This window comes from Lagenorhynchus albirostris, chromosome 8, assembly GCF_949774975.1.
Source record: "Lagenorhynchus albirostris chromosome 8, mLagAlb1.1, whole genome shotgun sequence".
NCBI lineage: Eukaryota > Metazoa > Chordata > Mammalia > Artiodactyla > Delphinidae > Lagenorhynchus > Lagenorhynchus albirostris.
Window position 1 is genome coordinate 24,579,417 of NC_083102.1, and position 24,482 is coordinate 24,603,898.

At 37.1% G+C, this 24,482-nt stretch overlaps 1 protein-coding gene and 1 pseudogene across 1 annotated transcript in view; one reads left to right on the top strand and one right to left on the bottom strand.

Moving 5' to 3' along the window:
* GRM8 (glutamate metabotropic receptor 8) overlaps positions 1 to 24,482 on the top strand; it is a 749,540-nt gene that overhangs the window by 237,329 nt on the left and 487,729 nt on the right. The gene's annotated exons all lie outside the window — the stretch shown is intronic.
* LOC132524923 (ATP synthase F(0) complex subunit C2, mitochondrial-like) lies at positions 10,478 to 10,986 on the bottom strand (annotated as a pseudogene).

Here is a 24,482-nt window from a genome sequence, read left to right on the forward strand (position 1 = left end):
TCGGAAAAAGAATGGAGGGAAAGATCGAGAAGATGCAAGAAATGTTTAACAAAGACCTAGAAGAATTAAAGAACAAACAAACAGAGATGAACAATACAATAACTGAAATGAAAACTACACTAGAAGGAATCAATAGCAGAATAACTGAAGCAGAAGAACGAATAAGTGACCTGGAAGACAGAATGGTGGAATTTACTGCTGTGGAACAGAATAAAGAAAAAAGAATGAAAAGAAATGAAGGCAGCCTAAGAGACCTCTGGGACAACATTAAACGCAAAAACATTCGCATTATAGGAGTCCCAGAAGGAGAAGAGAGAGAAAAAGGACCCGAGAAAATATTTGAAGAGATTACAGTTGAAAACTTCCCTAAAATGGGAAAGGCAATAGCCACCCAAGTCCAGGAAGCACAGTGAGTCCCATACAGGATAAACCCAAGGAGAAACACGCCGAGACACATAGTAATCAAATTGGCAAAAATTAAAGACAAAGAGAAATTATTGAAAGCAGCAAGGGAAGAACGACAAATAACATACAAGGGAACTCCCATAAGGTTAACAGCTGATTTCTCGGCAGAAACTCTACAAGACAGAAGGCAGTGGCATGATATACTTAAAGTGATGAAAGGGAAGAACCTACAACCAAGATTACTCTACCCAGCAAGGATCTCATTCAGATTCGATGGAGAAATCAAAAGCTTTACAGACAAGTAAAAGCTAAGAGAATTCAGCACCACCAAACCAGCTCTACAGTGAATGCTAAAGGAACTTCTCTAAGTGGGAATCACAAGAGAAGAAAAGGAGCTACAAAAACAAACCCAAAACAATTAAGAAATTGGTCATAGGAACATACATATCGATAATTACCTTAAACGTGAATTGATTAAATGCTCCAACCAAAAGACACAGGCTTGCTGAATGGGTACAAAAACAAGACCCATATATATGCTGTCTACAAGAGACTCACTTCAGACCTAGAGACACATACAGACTGAAAGTGAGGTGATGGAAAAAGATATTCCATGCAAATGGAATCAAAAGAAAGCTGGAGTAGCAATACTCATCTCAGATAAAGTAGACTTTAAAGTAAAGAATGTTACAAGAGACAAGGAAGGACACTACATAATGATCGAGGGATCAATCGAAGAAGAAGATATAACAATTATAAATATATATGCATCCAACATAGGAGCACCTCCATACATAAGGCAACAGCTAAGAGCTATAAAAGAGGAAATCAACAGCAACACAATAATAGTGGAGGACTTTAACACTTCACTTACACCAATGGACAGATCATCCAAACAGAAAATTAATAAGGAAACAGAAGCTTTAAATGACACAATAGACCAGATAGATTTAATTGATATTTATGGGACATTTCATCCAAAACCAGCAGATTACATTTTCTTCTCAAGTGCACATGGAATATTCTCCAGGATAGATCACATCTTGGGTCACAAGTCAAGCCTCAGTAAATTTAAGAAAACTGAAATCATATCAAGCATCTCTTCTGACCACAACACTATGAGATTAGAAATGAACTACAGGGAAAAAAACGTAAAAAACACGAACACTTGGAAGCTAAATAATACGTTACTAAATAACCAAGAGTTCACTAAAGAAATCAAAGAGGAAATCAAAAAATACCTAGAGACCAATGACAATGAAAACACGATGATCCAAAACCTATGGGATGCAGCAAAAGTAGTTCTAAGAGGGAAGTTTATAACTATACAAGCCTACCTCAAGAAACAAGAAAAATCTCAAATAAACAATCTAACCTTACACCTAAAGGAACTAGAGAAAGAAGAACAAACAAAAACCAAAGTTAGAAGAAGGAAAGAAATCATAAAGATCAGAGCAGAAATAAATGAAATAGAAACAAAGAAAACAATAGCAAAGACCAATAAAACTAAAAGCTGGTTCTTTGAGAAGATAAACAAAATTGATAAACACTTAGACTCATCAAGAAAAAGAGGAAGAGGACTCAAATCAATAAAAGCAGAAATGAAAAAGGAGAAGTTACAACAGACACTGCAGAAATACAAAGCATCCTAAGAGACTACTAACAGCAACTCTTTGCCAATAAAATGGACAACCTGGAAGAAATGGACAAATTCTTAGAAAGTTATAACCTTCCAAGACTGAAGCAGGAAGAAATAGAAAATATGAACAAACCAGTCACAAGTAATGAAATTGAAACTGTGATTTAAAATCTTCCAACAAACAAAAGTCCAGGACCAGATGGCTTCACAGGTGAATTCTATCAAATATTTAGAGAAGAGCTAACCCCCCTCCTTCTCAAACTCTTCCAAAAAATTGCGGAGGAAGGAACACTCCCAAACTCATTCTATGAGGCCACCATCACCCTGATACCAAAACCAGACAAAGATACTACAAAAAAAGAAAATTACAGACAAATGTCACTGATGAATATAGATGCAAAAATCCTCAACAAAATACTAGCACACAGAATCCAGCAACACATTCAAGGGATCATACACCATGATGAAGTGGGATTTATCCCAGGGATGCAAGGTTTCTTCAGTATACTCAAATCAATCAATGTGATACACCATATTAACAAATTGAAGAATAAAAACCATATGATCATCTCAATAGATGCAGAAAAAGCTTTTGACAAAATTCAACACCAGTTTATGATAAAAACTCTCCAGAAAGTGGGCATAGAGGGAACCTACCTCAACATAATAAAGGCCATATACGACAAATCCACAGCAAACATCATTCTCAATGGTGAAAAAATGAAAGCATTTCCTCTAAGATCAGGAATGAGACAAGGATGTCCATTCTCACCACTATTATTCAACATAGTTTTGGAAGTCCTAGCCACGGCAATCAGAGAAGAAAAAGAAATAAAAGGAATACAAATCGGAAAAGAAGAAGTAAAACTGTCACTGTTTGTGGATGACGTGATACTATACATAGAGAATCCTAAAGATGCCACCAGAAAACTACTAGAGCTAATCAATGACTCTGGTAAAGTAGCAGGATACAAAATTAATGCACAGAAATCTCTTGCATTGCTATACACTAATGATGAGAAATCTGAAAGAGAAATTAAGGAAACACTGCCATTTACCATTGCAACAAAAAGAATAAAATACCTAGGAATAAACCTACCTAGGGAGACAAAAGACCTGTATGCAGAAAACTATAAGATACTGATGAAAGAAATTAAAGGTGATACCGACAGATGGAGAGATATACCATGTTCTTGGATTGGAAGAATAAATATTGTGAAAATGGCTATACTACCCAAAGCAATCTACAGATTCAATGCAATCCCTATCAAATTACCAATGGCATTTTTTACAGAACTAGAATAAAAAATCTTAAAATTTGTATGAAGACACAAAAGACGCCGAATAGCCAAAGCAGTCTTGAGGGAAAAAAACGGGGCTGGAGGAATCAGACACCCTCACTTCAGTCTATACTACAAAGCTACAGTAATCAAGACAATAAGGTACTGGCACAAAAACAGAAACACAGATCAATGGAACAGGATAGAAAGCCCAGAGATAAACCCACACACCTATGGTCACCTAATCTATGACAAAGGAGGCAAGGATATACAATGGAGAAAAGACAGTCTCTTCAATAAGTGGTGCTGGGAAAACTGGACAGCTACATGTAAAAGAATGAAATTAGAACATTCCCTAACAACATAAGCAAAAATAAACTCAAAATGGATTAAAGACCTGAATGTAAGACCGGACACTCTATAAATCTTAGAGGAAAACATAGGAAGAACACTCTTTGACATAAATCACAGCAAGATCTTTTTTGATCCACCTCATAGAGTAATGGAAATAAAAACAAAAATAAACAAATGGGACCTAATGAAACTTCAAAGCTTTTGCACAGCAAAGGAAACCATAAACAAGATGAAAAGACAACCCTCAGAATGGGAGAAAATATTTGCAAATAAATCACCAGACAAAGGATTAATCTCCAAAATATATAAGCAGCTCATGTAGCTCAATATCAAAAAAACAAACAACCCAATCCAAAAATGGGCAGAAGACCTAAACAGACATTTCTGCAAAGAAGACATACAGATGGCCTAGAAGCACATGAAAGGCTGCTCAACCTCACTAATTATTAGAGAAATGCAAATCAAAACTACAATGAGGTATCACCTCACACCGGTTAGAATGGGCATCATCAGAAAATCTACAAACATTTAATGCTAGAGAGGGTGTGGAGAAAAGGGAGCCCTCTTGCACTGTTGGTGGGAATGTAAACTGATACAGCCACTATGGAGAACACTATGGAGGGTCCTTAAAAAACTAAAAATAGAACTACCCTATGATCCAGTAATCCAACTACTGGGCATATACCCAGAGAATACCATAATTCAAAAAGACACATGCACCCCCAGTGTTCATTGCATCACTATTTACAATAGCCAGGTCATGGAAACAACCTAAATGCCCATCGACAGACAGATGGATAAAGAAGATGTGGTACATATATATAATGGAATATTACTCAGCCATAAAAAGGAACGAAATTGGGTCATTTGTTGAGATATGTATGGATCTAGAGACTGTCATACAGAGTGAAGTAAGAAAGAGAAAAACAAATATCACATTGTAACGCATATATGTTTAACCTAGAAAAATGGTACAGATGTACTGGTTTTCAGGGCAGAAGTGGAGACACAGATGTAGAGAACAAACATATGGACACGAAGGGGGGAAAGCCGTGGGGGGGTGGTGGTGGTGGTATGATGAATTGGGTGATTGGGATTGACATGTATACAGTGATGTGTATAAAATTGATGACTAATAAGAACCTGATGTATAAAAAAATCAGTTAAATAAAATTCAAAAATTCAAGAAAAAAGAAGTTGGGAGTTACTGTGAGCCATTTCAGTCTATCCTTATGCTTGTGGAAGTAGTTTATTTTTCTGTGGCAATAACCAGAACAAAAACATTTTAATCATAGTGATTATAGTACCACCTAATGTAATCACACGTGAGTGTATTAATGCTAATTGTAGATGTCTTTTTTTTTTTTTAATTTATTTATTTATGGCTGTGTTGGGTCTTCGCTTCTGTGCGAGGGCTTTCTCTAGTTGCGGCGAGCGGGGGCCACTCTTCATCGCGGTGCGCGGGCCTCTCACTATCGCGGCCTCTCTTGTTGGGGAGCACAGGCTCCAGACGCGCAGGCTTAGTAGTTGTGGCTCACGGGCCTAGTTGCTCCGCGGCATGTGGGATCTTCCCGAACCAGGGCTCGAACCCGTGTCCCCTGCATTGGCAGGCAGATTCTCAACCACTGCGCCACCAGGGAAGCCCTAATTGTAGATGTCTTGACCTAAAAGATACAGTGAGAATTATTTTATAAAACATTGAATTCTCTACCACCCTAAATATTTAATTTTTTTATATGCAATTTTTTGGGAAAAAAGACACATTTACTTTAAAAACATTCCTGTGTCTTTATATTTTAATATTAGTATGTACCTTTAACATTTGAGAGTAATATTAAATTTCTGCTAATTACTTTATGTGGATTATTTCATATTTCTCACAATAATTCACAAAAATTCTCTAATGGCAATTACACTTATGTCCATTTCACGGATGAGAAACTGAACTTAGAGACGTTTAGTAATTTGCCCAAAGTCATAGTTAGTAAAAGGTAAAATCAGGATTTAAACCGTAACTGTCTTAATCAATGTCTGAGTTGGAAGGCATTTGGCTGTAGCAGTGGCTTACACAAGCAAAAAGTCTTTTCCTCACATCGAGTGTTCTGAAAGAAGGAGATTACTTGCATTGGTTTGCTTGCATTGCTCAATAATGCTATTTTATCCTCGGTTTCACTGTTCCCAACAAGTTGGTTTTTCGTTTTCACATTTTTTTGCTTCATGGTTGCAAAATGCAAAATGCACAATGCAGGCCCAGACATCATATGTCCAAGACAGGAAGAATGGGGAAGTGGCAGTGCCAGCCAGAATTGTGTCACATGGGCATCCTCGGCTGCAAGAAAAGCAGGGAAAGTAAGCAAAAGGTGACTGGGGCCCGGGAATTGCTCTTTGGTTGGCCAAAGAGTGCCTGACACAATAAATATTTCATAATGTCGTTGCTGTCAGGTTGTAGTGGAATTTGATTATGTGTAAGTTTTAAAAGTGGTGATTAAAAGAGGGAGAGCGAAAGAGAATATTTCATTTTTCTTAGAAGTTTTCATTCAATTTTCCATCAGAGAGCTTTGGGATACTCTTCTCTGCCACCTCCTTGCCCCATTTTTGCAGTACTGTATTATCTTTCCCCAACATGCCCCTGTAGTGGATACAGTCATGTGTATCCTGTCAGGGTGTGGGGATGGCAAGAAAGAGGGACGCGAACCTGGACCCTGCTCTAGCTTACGGTTTAGTTGGGAGATAAGGCAAACATTCATTATAGTAGAAAGGGTACAGGACACCATGATGAGAGGTGCACATTTCATATTATAATATTATCAACGTTATGAAAAGGAGATAAGCTTGAATAATCATGCACTGTTGAGAGAATTTAAGCTGGTAACCAAGAAGCAGAGTTATAATTTATTATTTTGTTAACTTCTAACTTAATAATTAGAGTACCCCAGAAGATAACAAAAAAGTAAAAAACCAAAGCCCAAAATAAAACGGTATCAGGGATGAACAGTTAAGAGAATGAAGGAAAACTCACTGAACTGAGCAGCTGTTAGTAAAGTTGTAGCTTGTCTTGGTGAATTAATCTAGTTAGTTTCAAATCATTTTGCTTTAAGAGCCCCAGTATGATCTCTGCATCTAGGTAGGGTTAATATTATAAGGGTAATGACCAAGTGACCATCTTAATGTCTGGTACCTCTGGAAATTTTTATTAATGGGATATAATTTTATAGGCTTGAAAGAGGTTATGTGGGGTCCTTTATTTAAAAAATCATATATCAATGTCTGGTCTGTGCTGGGAAATACATCCAGCCCCAGAGCCCCAGAAATCACAATTCTTATACTCAGGAGCTTGTGGTCCAGGGGGCCCGGTCTTCCAATGCCTATTCAGCTCTCTTATTTTATGGACCTACAGCCGATCCTATTTAAATGCCAAAGGCAATTTGGCTGTTTCAGTGAACTGAGTGATCAAATTAGGCCAAAATGCAAAGTGGACAGTTAATCAGAACAGTCCAGCTACATGTGTGAGCTGACACACACCTACATATGTTCCTGCCATTCAAGATAAAATGTAGATTTATGTACGTCAGTTAAAATGCTGCTTTCGTCCCATGAATACGAAGAACTCACTATCTACTGTTGTTAAATTTGACAAAGTATCTGGAAATTACTAACCCAATTTAAAAATACGGTTTTATTGGCAGAAAAATGATTCCTATAAGTACACTCAATAGAGTGCCTGGCACTAATAGGTACATAATTAACAACTTGACGAGTGAATGTTCCTGGATGAAGGCAAATAAATCACCATTTCTCTGCAGAACTTTATTTTCTAAGAGTTAGTAGGACTCTTCTAACAAATCCTTACGCTTATAAAGAAATAGACATTTTAGAAAAGTTATGGTTTGTGTTGGTTAATAAGTCTAGTTAGGTTCAAATTATTGTGCCTTAAGAGCTTCTATAGCAGTTTTCCTAGGAATGCTTAAAGTGATATGTGAAAGTCTTCTCCTGGTGTATCTAAATCCTCTGTTAAACTGACAAGTTGTTTTGATGTCCTTTGCACAAAATGACATAACGTCATTTCTTGTGCAGAGCAATGTGCTGGCTGGCGGTTGTTCGCTTGCTGTGAGGTTTTGATGGAAGTGTTTTGTTATAGTAGCTTGGTATATATTCCTCGGCTTTCAGCTTGAAAAGCTCAGTGCCGCTGGGCTGCCACTTCTTCAAATTAGGGACTTCAGTGTCTTTCACAGTTTGAAAGCTCTATGCCAAGAGGAAAGTGGACCATTCATTTACCTGTTTTTCTGCAGTATCATTTCCTTCAAATCCCAAGCCTATTTCCACACACTTGCTAATTTAAAAAAATGGAATGGGTGTCTACTCCCGTGGGTAGAGAAGAAATCTATTTATGACAGGTATCAGAACTTGATCAGAAGGTTATTTAACTCTTTGGCTGCTGGACGATTTATAACGATGTTTTATCTGCACAGGTGCATGTTCGAGATGTACCTGTGAAAAGATGTACTCCCTGCCCTTAAAGAACTTGGCATTTAATATGCAGAAATCGTGTTAGGATCTGCTATAGGAGAAGGCACAGAGGTGGATGGTGCACAGCAAGAGGGCACCTGGGCCGGTGTGCTGGGGAGCAGGGAGACCTTGGGTGCCTGTGTGGAAGCAGCCACAAAATGGTTTCAGATATGAAAGCGAAAATGTTATACTTTTTTCACAAAATTCAAAGCTTTAATATTCTTAATATTGAAATTAGATTCCAAATATGGAAATAATTTTGAAGATGGAGAGGCAGCCTAGCAGACTGCTGAAGAGCTCAGACTGTGGAGCCAGATTTCTAGGTTTGCATTCTGAATTTACCATTTGTTAGCTCTGTGGACTTGGGCAAGAGCCTTAACCTGTTTATGCTGCAGTTCCTCTGTCTGTAAAATGGAGATCATGATACTACCTAACTCATAAGGTTGTTAGGAGGATTAAATGGATTAACATATATAAAAGGCTTCGAACATAGCAAGTACCATATGTGTCTGTTAAGTAAATATTGCCATAGAAATACAGAAGGGTTTAAGCACAATTATTTGCCTGTGACCTGTGATATAACCTATGTCTTCTGTACTCTTCCAAGTCAATGAAATTAATTCTGGTAGCCTGAAGCTCCTATAAAATGGTATTGAGAAGTGGGTTAAACATTGATTGGCTATGATCTCATCTAGTGAAATTGCTTATGCATATTAGTGTATATTGTATTACATGTATGTATGTTAATAATTTTGAATATTTTTCAAGGAATCTTGAAAAATATAAAAGTAACAAATATAAAAGTCTACAGATGGACTTCCCTGGTGGTCCAGTGGTTAAGACTTTGCCTTCCAATGTAGGGGGTGTGGGTTCGATCCCTGGTCAGGGAGCTAAGATCGATCCCACATGCCTCACAGCCAAAAAAAAAAAAAAAAAAAAAAAACCCAAAAAACATAAAACAGAAGCAATATTGTAATGAATTCAATAAAGACTTTAAAAGTGGTTTGCATCCAAAAAAATGTAAAGAAAAAAGTCTACTGAGTTTCTCAGAGTCTAGTATATTTATGATAATAGAAACTAATTATGAAAAAGAAGGAAAAAATGTTGGACTTTAGTTACTTTAAGCATCAGTTAACCTGTATTAGAGACATAATACAACTAAAGAATTAATTTAACTGCAATAAAATATGACAGAAAGATAAATTTCCTTTCCCTTGATTGCTAGAGCAAGTTATGATAATAATAAAAGAGACTTGAACTTTCTTTTATACATCTAATCTTCATGAAAAAGGACATAGATATTTTTGAAAAGGTAACTAGAACATTCCAATAAAGAATCTTTCATTAGTTCTGCTTCAATTCCTAATAAACTCAAATTGCAGTCATGTTCTTTGGGCATGTAAAATACATAGAAGATAAACATTTAGGTTTGAAATCACAATAAAGTAATGAGTTTGCTCTTTCTATTTGTTATCCTCCTGGCCAGTGGTGAAATTATTAATCACTACTAGATCCTGTGTTCAAAGGCTGGGCTGATTTTAGTTTGTGGATGTTGAACCAAAAGTTGCCTGTAGAACGTCAGTCTGTAATTAATTCAAGCTACTGAGCTTTGGATCCTATGGAAAAAGACATAGTGTAGGCTTCAAATGGGTGTAAAGGAAATGGGAAAGGTATATACAATTGGCTGAAATAGTTTGCTTGTGCTTCTCAAAACTCCCATTTATGTCAGTGAACTCAGTAAATTATCTCTAGAAGCTTTTTTTCTTCCTTCCCTCGCGTGTGTGTGTGTGTGTGCGTGCACGCACGCGCGTGTGCTCTGTGGAAGAAGAGTTTGGTGGAAACTTGGGAGGAAGATAATTAGAAAAGTTTTAACTAGATAAAATGAGGAGACATGTGCAGGTACATAATAAGTCATAGGAGCCAGTGGTATAGCAGCCTGAAAAATCCAAAATCATTTTCAGAGACCAAATAGGTTATTTATAATATGTGTAACTGAAAAGGTCACTTTAATAATAGAATTATTCAGTTTTAGCATTATTTTTTCAAAGCAATAAGTGCATGAAAAAGAAATTTGATTCTATGATATTAGGGATATTAGGGAGCCAAGGTGGGTTCGTAGGTAGGGTAATGACAAGCTATAATTTTTCTTATTCAAACAGTGTTTATTTGTCTTCCCTCTGTCAAACCTTGAGTCAAACACTTTTCCTGGCCTGCTTGGGAAGATACAAGGAAAGGAACATACAGAGCAGATGAGATGTGGAAGAAAGAACGCTGGGAGACGGAGATAGCTCTTTCACATGGCAAAGAGGATGAGAAAGGCCATCATCAGGCAAAAGACCCCCATGGTCTCCAAGAGGGCAAAGCCCAGAATGGCATTAAGAGCAGAACTGTTGCTTCAGAGAAGGATTCCTGGCATAATCAATGATGAGGTTCCCAAACACAGTCCTAATCCTAGCCCCAGAGCCAACCCCTCTGACCATGGCAGCTCCAACCTCAATGAACTTGGCTGCTGTGTCAATGTTCCTTGCAATGGCGCCATTTTGGAAGCTGCTGCTAGGGATAAGTAAGGTCGGGGGCATGGGGCTGCCAAGCTGCTGAGGCTCTCATCTGTCAGCGCCACCTCAGAGAGTGGTTGGCTCACCAGCTGAGACGTGATCCTGACCAGTGAGGGGATGGAGATGAAGTTGGGGCAAGCATATGTTTTCTGGGGCTGGGGAAGTGGCAAGAGCTGCTCCCAGGGCAGAGAAGACAGAGAGGGGCAATGACAGACTGTTTTAAGATTAACCATGATTTAGTGTACATGATCAATTGCAAGGAAGAGAAATTGAGACATTAAACCTTTTGGGGAGGTTGCTTTGGTAATCCAGGTATGAGTAGTGACAGCCTAGATGGTATAGCCCACTGGGAATAGAATAAAGATTTTAGTTCAAGAGACAGTCTGAAGATCTAATGACAAGGTGAAGAAGCTGGAGGTGGAGGTCTTCCAGGAGGGAATGTCTAGTAGTTTTTGCTGTACTATTTGGGAATAGAAATAGTTAAGACTAGCCACACCTAAACATGTGATCACTGAAACTATAAAGCCTGGAGAACCCTTGATGATGGAATAAAGCATACAGAATTAACTGTGGGTAGACAGTTAAATGAGAAAAAGGCAGAAAAAATAGTAAACAGTACTGTGGAAAATGGTTATTTTGATAATTTAAAATAATTAGTTTCAAATATTTTTGTAATGGTATCTTTCTTTATGAAAAAAATCTTGATTCATGATGGGAACACAACAAGCTCTTTTTCCTCAAGAAGGGACAAAGTTAAATAAAGCTTTGAAATCAGAAGTCTTAAGATGAAAAAAAAAAAAAAAAGCTGTCGGTAGAAATTCTAAAGAAAAAAGGAGACTGAACAAAAAAACAGTAGATTCAAGGAAATCCTAAAACCATCAGTGTTTGCCCTATGAAGACTGTCAAGGGAGAGCAGGCTGGCGACTGGAGGGATGGGCCCACTTGAATGAAACAAAAATTCCTTGTTGCCATGGGGCTGAAAGGGAGATACACTAGCATTAAAATTCAAAACTTAGGGAGTTCACTGGCGGTCCAGTGGTTAAGACTCCGTGCTTCCACTGCAGGGGTTCGATCCCTGATTGGGGAACCATAATAAGATCCAACATGCTGTGTGAGGCGTGGCCAAAAAAAGAAAGAAAAAAATCATTAACTTAAATAATCTTTTCCATTAGCTGTTTACCTGTTATTGTTGGTTTTTCCACTAGAATGACAGCTCCATGAGAGCAGGTACATATCTGTTTTGTTCATGGTGATATATCCAGCAGCTAGAAAAGAAACTGATAGATATGTGTTGAATGAAGAAATGAGTAAACAGTGTCACACTCTGATCTTTAGCAGGGGATGAGTCTGCCCAACTCCAAGAAGAAAGTTGGCCAAAGTCAAGAACAAAATGGCATCCTAGTCACTGACCACATGTGGCTATTCAGCAGTTGAAATGTGGCTAGTACACCAAGGAACTGAATTTTAACTTTAACTTTAATTTACTTAAAATTAAATTTAAATAGCCCTATGTGGCTAGTGGCTGCATTGGACAACACAGGTGTATAGAAAGACTTCACTCATTAGGAAAACCTGCCTCCTCTGGGCAGATGTAATCTGTGTGAGAGCAGTGGCTTTGTCAGGAACTAGAATCAGACTGGGACTTGTGAAGGAATCAAGGATCAGCTTCTAGGGCTATTTTTAAAAATTAATCTGTAGCCCAAGGGACAGAAAGAGTCTGTCAAATTCACATGAGGTCCCAGGTCACTTCACCAGGAAAGGAGACCAGAGAGGTATTTGGGGCCAAATCAGTGGTAATAAAGTTGTGCTTACTCAGTGTCTTTATGAACATGTCTGTTAGGAAATTTGCTGTCTGTGAGAGAGATCTCTGTAGATGACTAGAATGAATTCAAGATTTAGGGATTTTGGTCACTTTCGTTGTGACACGATCAACAATAATTGCATTCAATCATTAAAACATGGACTAGGCATATATGGTAAACTCATAACAAGCGCTCGAACACCCAGGAACTCACAGTTTGGAAAAGCAACATCTGTGAATATTAAAGTATAGCAGAGAGTAAAAAGTACTTATATATGTAAAAATATTTATTAAATTAGAGAAACATTTGTCATACTTATACTTATCTAATTTATGTTAGGTTTTGGAATGGTCTACTGTGGTTTTTGTTTTAGCAGATTTACCTGCTTAGTTGTAGCTTGCTTGGGCAAATATTAGAATTATTCTGATTTCCTTGAGCTTTCTGTCACTGGGCCGTGGGAGGAAGAGGGAGTTGTTCAGGAGTGTGTTAAATTGGCCTTGTATTCAGAATTCACCCAGTAATAATACGTATCAATATCATGTATTGAACTGTGTGTAGGAGCAGATGTTTGGCATGTTTCGGGCTGCTTTTGGGAATAGTCTCTATTGAATAAAGGAAAGTACACTTCACATCCATTCATGTAATTTTTGAAAGTGAATAGGGATTTCGCACAAAGAAAGAATGCTAGATGGACTATTATATTTAGCAAGATAAATCCCAGAGTCAGCCGGTATAGAAGAGGACAAAGAGATATTAATACATTCCTGGGGAAGGAGATAATCAGTTCTCTAGAGAGCAAACACGTGGTTCTCCTAGGATTTCCTGAAGGCTTGGTTCCCGTCTCCAGGCTAACCATTTGTTTTCATTGTTTTTATTAGAGAAAATCTTTTGCAAGAACTTAATTTGCACCGCAAGAAAATGTTTGAATATTGGAATATCGGGGCTGGGAGGGACTTCCAGAGATTATCTAGTCCTATCACCTATCTGATGCTTGAATTAATTTTGCAAAAGCTCTGCCAAGGATCTTCCAGTCAGGGCTCCAGTACATCCTGGAGAGAGTGGCCAGTAGCTTCATCCTTGGAGGACTTTGACACTGAGATATTAGTACAGAATCTAATTCTGCTGCTTTGTGCCTTCCATTCATTATCTTATTTGTAACTATTGGGTCCAAACAACACCACCTCCAATTCTTTTTCCCATGAAAATCCTTAGGACATTTAAGCATGATTATCAGGTCTCCAAGGCTAAAGATGCCTGATTCCTTCAAGAACTCCTTGAATGGTGCTGATTTGACACCATCTCGGATCACTCCTGAGTGTACCCAGTTTGTCCATCCATACTTATACTGCAGTACGTCTAGGGTGGTCTGGGCTGCACAGAGACTAATGGAGTTTTTCTTCTTTTCATATAGATTCTCTCTTCTCCCTCTTTTCCTCCTCTCCTTTCTCCTTCCCTCCTCTTCCCTTCTTTCTTCATCCCTCCTATTATTCTATACTACACTTATTCATTCATTCAACAAACGTTCTGTTTACTGTTGATTCACATTAACCTTTCTATAGACTAAAATCTCTAAGCCTTAGCTGCATGGATTGTTTCTAAGCCATTGCTACTGTCCAGTCTGTACAAAACAATTGTCCCTTTGGACTTAATCACCTCATTTTACATTTATGTCTATTACTTTTCATCTTATTGGATTTAGCCCTTGTTTCTAACATGTCAGCTTCTTTCTTGATCCTGATTCAGTCATCCAACATGGTCACTGGCCGGTCTACAAATGTTATGATGTCCTCTCCAGTCTCATCCAGGACATTGACGAGAATGTAAAATGTTGAAGCAAATGGAACCCAGGAAAGAATCCTTCTATGATGTCGGAAACCTAGAACCAGGTGGATGTTACTCTATTAATTAGCACCCTCTGGGTATAGCTGTTGAAGCTGTTACTAATCTGCCCTAATATTCATGCACTCAGCTTCTCCTTACTCCATTTTGTCCACAAGGATAAGTTGAAAGATCTTCTAAAGGTCTCTCTGAAGGTGATGTGTGCTTGGTCTCTACATTTTCTATAATCCCAAGACTTATACCAAAGAAGGAGAGGGCATTTTTCTGTTATTCTTCCCTCCTGAAATTGTTGTGTCATCCTCTCTTTAGCACATTTCTTCCTAGGCAAGCAAAACCTTTTGATTCCCTAACAGACATACAAGACTGAGAGAAAGATATTGGAAAAAGTTGAACATTCAGATTATTATTAGAAATGGCAAGGCATTTTATGGGAGTGCAAAACGTAAGATCAAAATGCTTTGACTGTCAAGTGAGATCCACTACTTTCTGATCAGCAAAGGACTTGAACTAATGGATGTTTTTGTTAAAACAAATCAGAATCTTCAAAACTCTGCTAATGCTTATTTCTTAAGATTTTTCTTATGTCTTCCAAAGAACTGAAAATACTTAAAATCATCATATACACTGATATCATGAAAATTTAGGAAGTTTATGCATGTTTTGGTCAAAATAGATAAAGTACACAGAGAATTCTTTAATAAAGATAAACCCTTGTGGAAAGGTGTATGCAAATGAGTGAGTTGGATGTTACAGTGGTAGATGGGATTGAAGAATTACAAGACCAGTCTTTGTCTTTTTCTTTGGAAAATAGGGGTGGGGTTGCATTCATTGTGCAACCCAACCGTGAAAGACAGAATCAATTGAACAAATACTGTCCTCTATAGTAAAATAGGAATGAATTTTCTATAAAGATATTGCTGCTTCCTCCTCACTTAAGTTGACAGATATTCTCTATGACCAGTGTGACTGTGTCTAAGATGTCCTTCTTCAGGTGACTGTGTTTTATATTAAATTATATTCTACACGTGCAGTCATTTAAATTATGTAGACATTTTTGTAGAGTTTCATGATATCTTGTATTTCCTATTCTGTAATTAGAAACATGAAAAATTTTCAACATCACAGTTTTAAAAACATCATTTTTGTAAACCTTTAATATATAACAATAGAAAGGAATTTAATATGATCCAGGAACAAAAGAGGTTTCCAAGGTAAAAAAAAGTTTTTCGGAAGTATAGATTTCATTGGTAGTTTGTGTTTGTGTGTGTGTGTGTGTGTTCCTAATACAGTGAGAAAATGAGAAAATCATCTATACTAGTGTATTTTAAAATTTTAATTATCATTGCTATAGTTTGTCACTATTTGAACCTTCAAAAAATGTTCTTGATACTCTCTGACTTACATCTTATGTTTGTTTGTCCATCTGCATTGAGTATTTGTTATCAATTCCATCTATTAAAGGAGCAACTGGGTAGTGACAAGATAGGAAAGAGTTCAAATGAAATTTTCATTGCTGGAAAATTGCAAATGCAGCTATGATTTTATTTCAACATTTCATTGAAGATTTACATTCTTAGAATTTTCAGAAGCTAAAATGAATATTATTTTATTTTCTCATTATAATTAACTCATGTGCACGGAGACTACCAGAGACCGTTTATTGAAGTTATTAGAAATCTTGAGCTCCCAAATAAAAATGTCAGAAGATATTGCCCTGTTCTATGTTGCATTACAGACAGATGCACTTCCTGTGGGTTAGAGCATTAGTATTAAAGTTGAGGGAAGTTATGTGCTACTCCTGCCTTCACACAAAATTCCTAGAGTGAAGGGAAATTGCAATTTCCTATTGATAAAACAGTTATACAAAATCAGTTTTTTTTCCCCAACACTTTACAAACTGCAGTTTAAAAATCAAGATGGAAAACAAAAATTTACTACGGCAAGTCCCAGTAATGTGACTTCCACCACCCTCCCTTCTCCCCCAAATGTAAATCATGTTTTTTCCCTTAAGAGTCTCCCCAAGTACTCCTCAAATCTCAACATTGGAATTCATGTTTATGAAGGAAAAACTCTCTTGGCCTGACAACTTCCTGATCTGATTGGCTCTATCAATGGACTTATTTGTTCTCATTATGTGGGGAAATGCTATCCAATGGGAGGAGCTTAGAGGGTGCATGCTATCAAACCAAGATGAAATATTTTTGTTTCATTAGCAGCCTAGGGAATTGTGTGGTGGATTATGATATTGGGCTGTGTTGCAGTTCTAAGGATGGGGTTCCAAGCTGTGGGCTCTCAGTTTCAAGGCATCTGAACTTGAGTCCCCCTTGCAGTTGCCACACCGACTAGGTTAGTGTTTTTTAACCAGAATTGCACGTCACAATAATCTGTGAAGCAAGCCTAAATTCACCTCTGTACCTACTGTATTTTATCAATTCCAAGATGCACATTTTTTCACGTTTGCTCATTTCTGAAATCTGGTTGCTCTCACTTTTCATTAGTTTAGTCATGGTATAATTGCAGAATTTTCTTTCTTAGTGGTACCTAAAATAATGGTGCATCTTATAATCAATGGCATCTTAGTAGTTAATGAAATATGGACTATATCAGAATCTTTGAGGGGGCAGGTATTGCATTAATTTTACAGAAGCTCTCCAGGTGGGTCCGATGCACACTGCTGGCTATAAATACACTGTACCAGCTTTGGCCTATTTCTCCGATTAACAATAATAATAAACTGATCACTGCCATGCATTGATTTTTCCCCTGCCAGGCACTGGGCTAAGCACAGTCCATATTTTCATCTCATTTTATTCCCACAACAAACCTATTGGATAAGTATTATTGTCCCCACTAAGTGGATTAAGAAACTGAGGTTAAGAGATGAAGTCACCTGCCCAAGGACATAAAGAGTAGAAGAGCAGGATATGAGCCCAGGTGGGCTGACTCCAAAGCTCTAACCATGACATTATATAGCAGTGGTTCCTGAAGTGTGGTCTGCAGACCAGCAGCATCAGCATCCCCTAGGGACATATTAGAAATGCAAATTTTAGGGCCCTACCCCAGATGTAAAGAAACTCCCGAAAGCGGAGCAACAAACACATGAAAGAATGCTCAACATCACTAATCATGAGAGAAATGCAAATCAAAACTACAATGAGATATCATCTCACACCAGTCAGAATGGCCATCATCAAAAAATCTAGAAACAATAAATGCTGGAGAGGGTGTGGAGAAAAGGGAACCCTCTTACACTGTTGGTGGGAATGTAAATTGATACAGCCACTGTGGAGAACAGTATGGAGGTTCCTTAAAAAGCTACAAATAGAACTACCATATGACCCAGCAATCCCACTACTGGGCATATACCCTGAGAAAACCATAATTCAAAAAGAGTCATGTACCAAAATGTTCATTGCAGCTCTATTTACAATAGCCCGGAGATGGAAACAACCTAAGTGTCCATCATCGGATGAATGGATAAAGAAGATGTGGCACATATATACAATGGAATATTACTCAGCCATAAAAAGAGACGAAATTGAGCTATTTGTAATGAGGTGGATAGACCTAGAGTCTGTCATACAGAGTGAAGTAAGTCAGAAAGAGAGAGACAAATACCGTATGCTAACACATATATATGGAATTTAAAAAAAAAATGTCATGAAAAACCTAGGGGTGAAACAGGAATAAAGACACAGACTTACTAGAGAATGGACTTGAGGTTATGGGGAGGGGGAAGGGTAAACGGTGACAAAGCGATAAAGAGGCATGGACATATATACACTACCAAACGTAAGGTAAATAGCTAGTGGGAAGCAGCCACATAGCACAGGGAGATCAGCTCGGTGCTTTGTGACCACCTGGAGGGGTGGGATAGGGAGGGTGGGAGGGAGGGAGACGCAAGCGGGAAGAGATATGGGAATATATGTATGTATATAACTGATTCATTTTGTTGTGAAGCTGAAGCTAACATACCATTGTAAAGCAATTATACTCCAATAAAGATGTTAAAAAAAAAAAAAAGGAAAAAAAAAAAAATAAATAAATAAATATCAACTGTTTTGTCCTACATGTATTATAAGCTATCTCAAGTCTTTCTTCAAAGTATGCAACAAATAAATTATAAACAAGTAAATAAAAAAAAAAAAAAGCCCTGCAGGTTATTCTGAGGCAGCCTAAAGTTTGAGAAACATTGTTATATAGCATAGGAGTCTCTTACAATAGGGATAGGAGCCATTGCTAATAAAGACAGGACCTAATAAAGTTTATTAGCTAGCTGGCTGGCTCATATTTTAATCCTAAAATAATGCCATATTTGCAAGGTTGACTAAGCTTTTAGTTGCTTAATAACAAATAAAATTGCATTTGCTCAAATGTGCTTTAATTATAGTTCCCAGTAGGCAGAACTATGGTAACAAAATATACTAGGCTCTAATGCTTTTTGCATAATGAGCATAGTCAAAGCGTTTAACATGAATGGATTATAATTCCCCATATTAGATGGGAAAGCTCTAGAAGGACCACATACCTTTCTTGGGTCTGACCTCCTCTTGTTCTCAAATCTTAGTCTAATTTTATTATTTCCTTTCTTCAAAACTACAGAATACAGTATCTTTGTTCCTGAGAGGAAAGGACGAATTAGCAAGATCCCTCTTTGTATTATCCTGGGTTGATAGATTGGTTAAAGCTAGCATTTGTAATGCAGTCAGAAATAAACAGTTTCTGAACAAAAGCTGCCTAAAAAATTTAGCTGCAAAACAAAGAACTTGCTTTTGTGAAAAAAATTGATTGACATTAAGGTATTAAGCATTCCAAAAGGATAAATAAATTTGATTCCAAGGAAAAAAGGCAGTTTAAAAAATAATATACCAAAGAGACAAAGTGCAGAGATGCCTGGTGAATATGATTATGTCTACCCAACATCAGTACAGCTATTTGAAAAACACAACATTCAAATTGTAATGTTTTTCCTCTGTATGCTGCAAAATAAGCAATTTGATTGTTCTTTTCCCACTAAATAGATTGGTTTTTGAATGCATTATTTGACCCACAGTACTGTATTATCCGTGGCATTTGCCAGATGACTGAACTAAGTAGATGTCTTATTGTTTTTTTCTAATAGGCATGTATGGGGATGAAGATAGGGATAATTGGAAAAGAGGAAAGCATAGCGTTTGGAACTTGGCAGTGGAGATTTTAGAAGCATGAGTGGTCTTCAGCAGAGAAGACCTGGTGTTTGGCTGCAGTGACCTGCAGGCCCTGTCTCTGCCTGCATAGGCTTGTACACACTTATTAGCACAGATTAGTGCCTTATAAATAAGGCAAAAGTGTCCGGGGTCTTGTTCCAAATCCTGAAATGCCCCCTTTTTGGTATCTGTTTGCTTGGCCTTGCAATAGCAGTCAGCCAATCTAAGCGATTTGTCACTCATAACAAGAATGCAAAGGAAGACCCAAAAGTGGTAAATGTGTTTGGAAGTCATTGTAGCTAAAACCTGACGGAGTTAGAGGATTGATTAGACTATGACTGACACAGACATGCTTTATTGACCATGATTTAATGGCTTCACAATTTTCTTTTCATTTCTGGAGCATTTACACACTTCTGAGTTGCCTAATAGATGAATCTTAGACTATGGCATTATACTATGATGATGGTACAGTGGTAAACTCATAGATTACATCTAATGGATATTAAAGTGGTAGTTTCTCCATGACCAATATGTGTCTATAAGACACTTCATAAGCTGAAGTCATAAAACACATTTACTTCTGCATATGTATCCTGTGCATTTATAGGTGTACATTTAACTATGCATGAATATTTATATTTTCACACGCATGAACTGGGATTTATTGTAAGTGCTGAATATGGAAATTTAAAGTCATGGAGGCTTAAGGCAGATTCCTCAAGACCTACTTTTGCTTGATTATGATTTATTAGTTTAAACTTAACCAGTTGTATATTAATAGTACTGTTCTCTTTGAAGAGAAGACTATTATCTCAAAGCTTTTTAGGACAATATATGAATTTTGGACCTATTTAAGATTTGACAAATTGAATTAAAGAAATAGTATATGAAATACTGTAAGTTTCAAAATGTGAAGGCTGCTCTCTGTTTTATGTAATTGAACATTTTACAATGCTTTCAGGCATTTTTAGGGACATATTTGTATTTGGGGACAAAAGGGAGAGGATAGTCTAAAGAAAGATGAAAATGAAGAAGCAAGGCCTGTGTAATGCGTCTGAAATTGCTGTATGTTTTTTTCCCAAGGAGGGTGGATTTAAGAGGTTCACAGATAACCTTAGCTTGTGGAATTCTTATTCTGGCACAGGTCACTGTTATCCACTGAATTTGCAGAATTATGTGGGTTATTTTTTCACATATATATGAAATAAATATATGTGAATAAATGAAGCAATGCTAGTAACTACCAGAAACTCATCTCACCATGGTCCCAATGTAAGATGGTCCAGGTTTTCTGTGTCTCAGGATAAGGTGAGTCCAAAAGCAGATGTAGTGTGAGGGAGTCTTGGGGACCAGGGCTCTGTAAGTTTTTTCTGCCCTGGGGAGATTGGGGTGGTAGGGTTGGGCCGTACGAGTGACATTAAAACATCACAATGCAAAGCCAACAGCCCTAGTCTGAACAATGTGTGTTCCCCCCTGTCCCCACCCTTGTCCCTGCCCCATGACTCTTGTCCTTCAGAGCAGACCAGAGTCACTCTTGTTTGTTGCTCTCAAAGGTAATTCTGTTTCTCATTGACTTATTTTTTTCTGAAGGTCTAGGGAGAGCCTTGGGCAGCGCAATATTATTTCTATTTGTCCAATTACCTTTGTTTTACTTAGGAAGACAAGTTTACTAAATCAAAACTATTCTGGCTGGGTCATACTGACCAGTACAATAGTATCTCCAATTATTTCGCTATTAGAACAAAACACGTTCACTCCCTAAACCCTCAGTGTAGAAATCGTGATATATGTTTCTCTCTTTCAAGGGGAGGTAATAATATTATTTGTAGGAAAATTTTCAGGGCACAAGCTGACACCTTGTGTTGATTCCTTTTCCTTTTAAGGTGACATAATCACAAACAACATTAAGAAATCTCTGTACTTCCTTACTTGGTGCATAAATCTTTTCTATTATTCTTTTTTTAAATTTTATTTATTTACTTATAAATTTTTATTGGAGTATAGTTGATTTAAAATGTTGTGTTAGTTTCTGCTGTACAGCAAAGTGAATCAGTTATACATATACATATATCCACACTTTTTTAGATTCTTTTCCCATATAGATCATTACAGAGTATTGAGTAGAGTTCCCTGCTATACAGTAAGTCCTTATTAGTTATCTATTTTATAGATAGTAATGTATATAAAAGTTGAGGCTAAAGATGTTGAGTATTTTGGCGCTTGCTTTGATTCTACAAGGTGCTATTTCCTCTGTTTTAATCTAACTTGAGCAATATTTTTGAGCGCTAAGTGCCACACATAGTGCTGGTGGCTGGAAATAAGAAACTGAAAAGACATGAAATGCCCTCAAGCAGCTCACAATCTTTCAAGAAAAAAAATCACTCAGTTTTGTGCTTATTGGTTGATATACATAAGCGTAATGAGAAGCTTGTCCACAGCATATCAGATGACACAGAGGGAGGGGTCATGTGGGTATAGTCAGGGAGGGCTTCAGGAAGGAGAAACATTCTGAGCTCATTTTTGAGTAAATAAAGAAATAAGGATATATTAGTCAGAAAAAGACAAAAAACTTAAAGTAGGGTGCAGGAGGCATATTTTTATTTTGCAACCACAGTAGAATATACGGTAGAAAACCTCAAATATTTATCCTACTAAGAAGCATATCCGACAGTGGAAGGACAGATTCAAGAACATTTGTATTCATATCACAAAAAGGCTTATACAATTGGAATAAATCTGAAATACTATGCTTTTCTTTAAAAATAGAATTGAATAACTTTGATGTTTTAATACAGCACAGTAAACTAATTTAGATTCAGAGAGCTTCACTTGTGAACATGTCAGTTTTTAAAAATTGTTTAGATAATGTATTGAGAATTTTAAATAATCTGTTAAAATCTTCTTTTTCTCAGCAAAGCATTTTTTTTTTTTCTCCCCAGATGTAGGGCAAAAGTAATTCTGCCCCAACGTCTCTCAGAAATTATAAAATCTGAATTAGTTAGGTTCTGATGAAAGAGGCTTTTATGACACCAACTAAAATGCCTTTCAGAAACTTCCTTATCGCCCTATTAAAAAAATACCCTCCACTCCTAATGTGATGACATTTAGCAATCTCTACCAGCCAACACACGAGGAATAGCCTTTCATCAGGCATTATTGCTCATTCTCTCTCTAGTATCCGGTTGTATACTTTGTTTTACATTTTTATTTGCGTGGTTATCACAGCATTGGGAATATTTGTTGTATTGTGTGTGTGTGTGTGTGTCTCACACAAGTTATAAGCTTTTTGATGTCACGCACCATCGCACCCCCTGACATTTAAATGGACAAAATGACAAAGCCCATGTTCAACCTCCTCCATACTGTTTTTGACAAGTGCTTGTCAACTTTGGCTGCTCATTGCAGTTGCCTGGGAGCTTTAAAAAATATTGATGTTTGGGTCTTACTCCCAGAGATTCTGAGTTAATTGGTTTGGGGAGTGGCCTAAGAATCAAAATTTATAGACCCTCCCCAGGTGAGCAGTGAGGCTGAAAACCACTGATCTGGACCCATGCTGTCCAGTGCAGTAGCCACTGGCCACTTGCGGCACCAAACACTTGAAATGTGCTAGTGTGAACTGAGTGTAAGTGTAAGTATATACACCAGATTTTGAAGACTTAATGCAAAATGATGTAAAACGTATCTCAATGGTTTTTATATGATTACATATTGAACTGATAATATTTCAGATATGCTGGGTTAAATAAAATTCATGTACTTTATATTAACGCTTTAAGTAATGTTATAATAGAAATTAATCTCACTTGTTTCTTTTTGCCTTTTTAAATGTGGCTACTAGAAAATTTAAATTACATATGTGACTTGCATTGTATTTCTATTGAGCAGTACTGATCTAGGTGATGTCTTTACATGGAAGGGACAGAGATGTTTAATTAGCAAAATAAAAGCTTAATAAGTGCCTTCTGGCAAACTAATTGGTAGTGTTCATGTTTTGGACCATATTTGGTACAAATAGTTCCTCTTCATAACGATCTATATTTAAAATAATTCAGGTTCAATTAATATTCATTAATTGCATGAGTTGTAGAAATAACTGTGCTAAGAAAGCAGTAATGCTCATGTGGTAAATGGAAATAACTGGTGAATCAGTCAATGGTATCAGGTATGTAACAATGAAATAGCACTACTGAAAATGAAATAGTCCCTTGAAACTGGTTAGAATAAGGGGGAATTGAGAATACAGAGTGTTATTTTTGTCATTACCATTGTACTATAGGCCAAGAAAAAATATTCTTAAACTGGAGTCTATCTGGTCTTAACACAAAAACCAAAACCAAAACCAAACCCTGAGTGAGTTATTTGGTTTGCATGCAGAAGAGATGAATAAGTTATTCGTATAGACATATGTGTTTATTTACGTATGTTTACAAAGGTTGGAAAGTGATATGTTGAAAGAGAAGCCAAGGTCAAAGATGTCTAAGGTTTTCATGAATGGAGAAATGACTATAGGATTGAAATCATTAGACAACATAAGCACCTTGAATACTGAGCATGAAGCTCAGTTTGTGGGAAGTGTACACAGGAACGATTTGACGTGTAGGGCAAACCACTGGGCACAGCAAATATGTGGACGGTAGGAGTAAAACACTTACTGTAGGCTTAGCTGATTGGGTTATCGTGGTGGGCAACATTTGCTGTAACCACAGGTATTCAAAGAAAACGACGTTAAGTGTTTTGAGCAAGCTCTTATTGAAGGGGATTGGTTAAAATTGGAAATTGCTAACTGTGAGTTATTAAGAGACACAGTGTCCATAAATCAATTAAGGTACCTTATATTCTGTTCCATTACCAGCATTCATTTAAACATAAACTACTGTAAGTTCTACTCCCAGTAGTACAGATCAAAAGTTTAG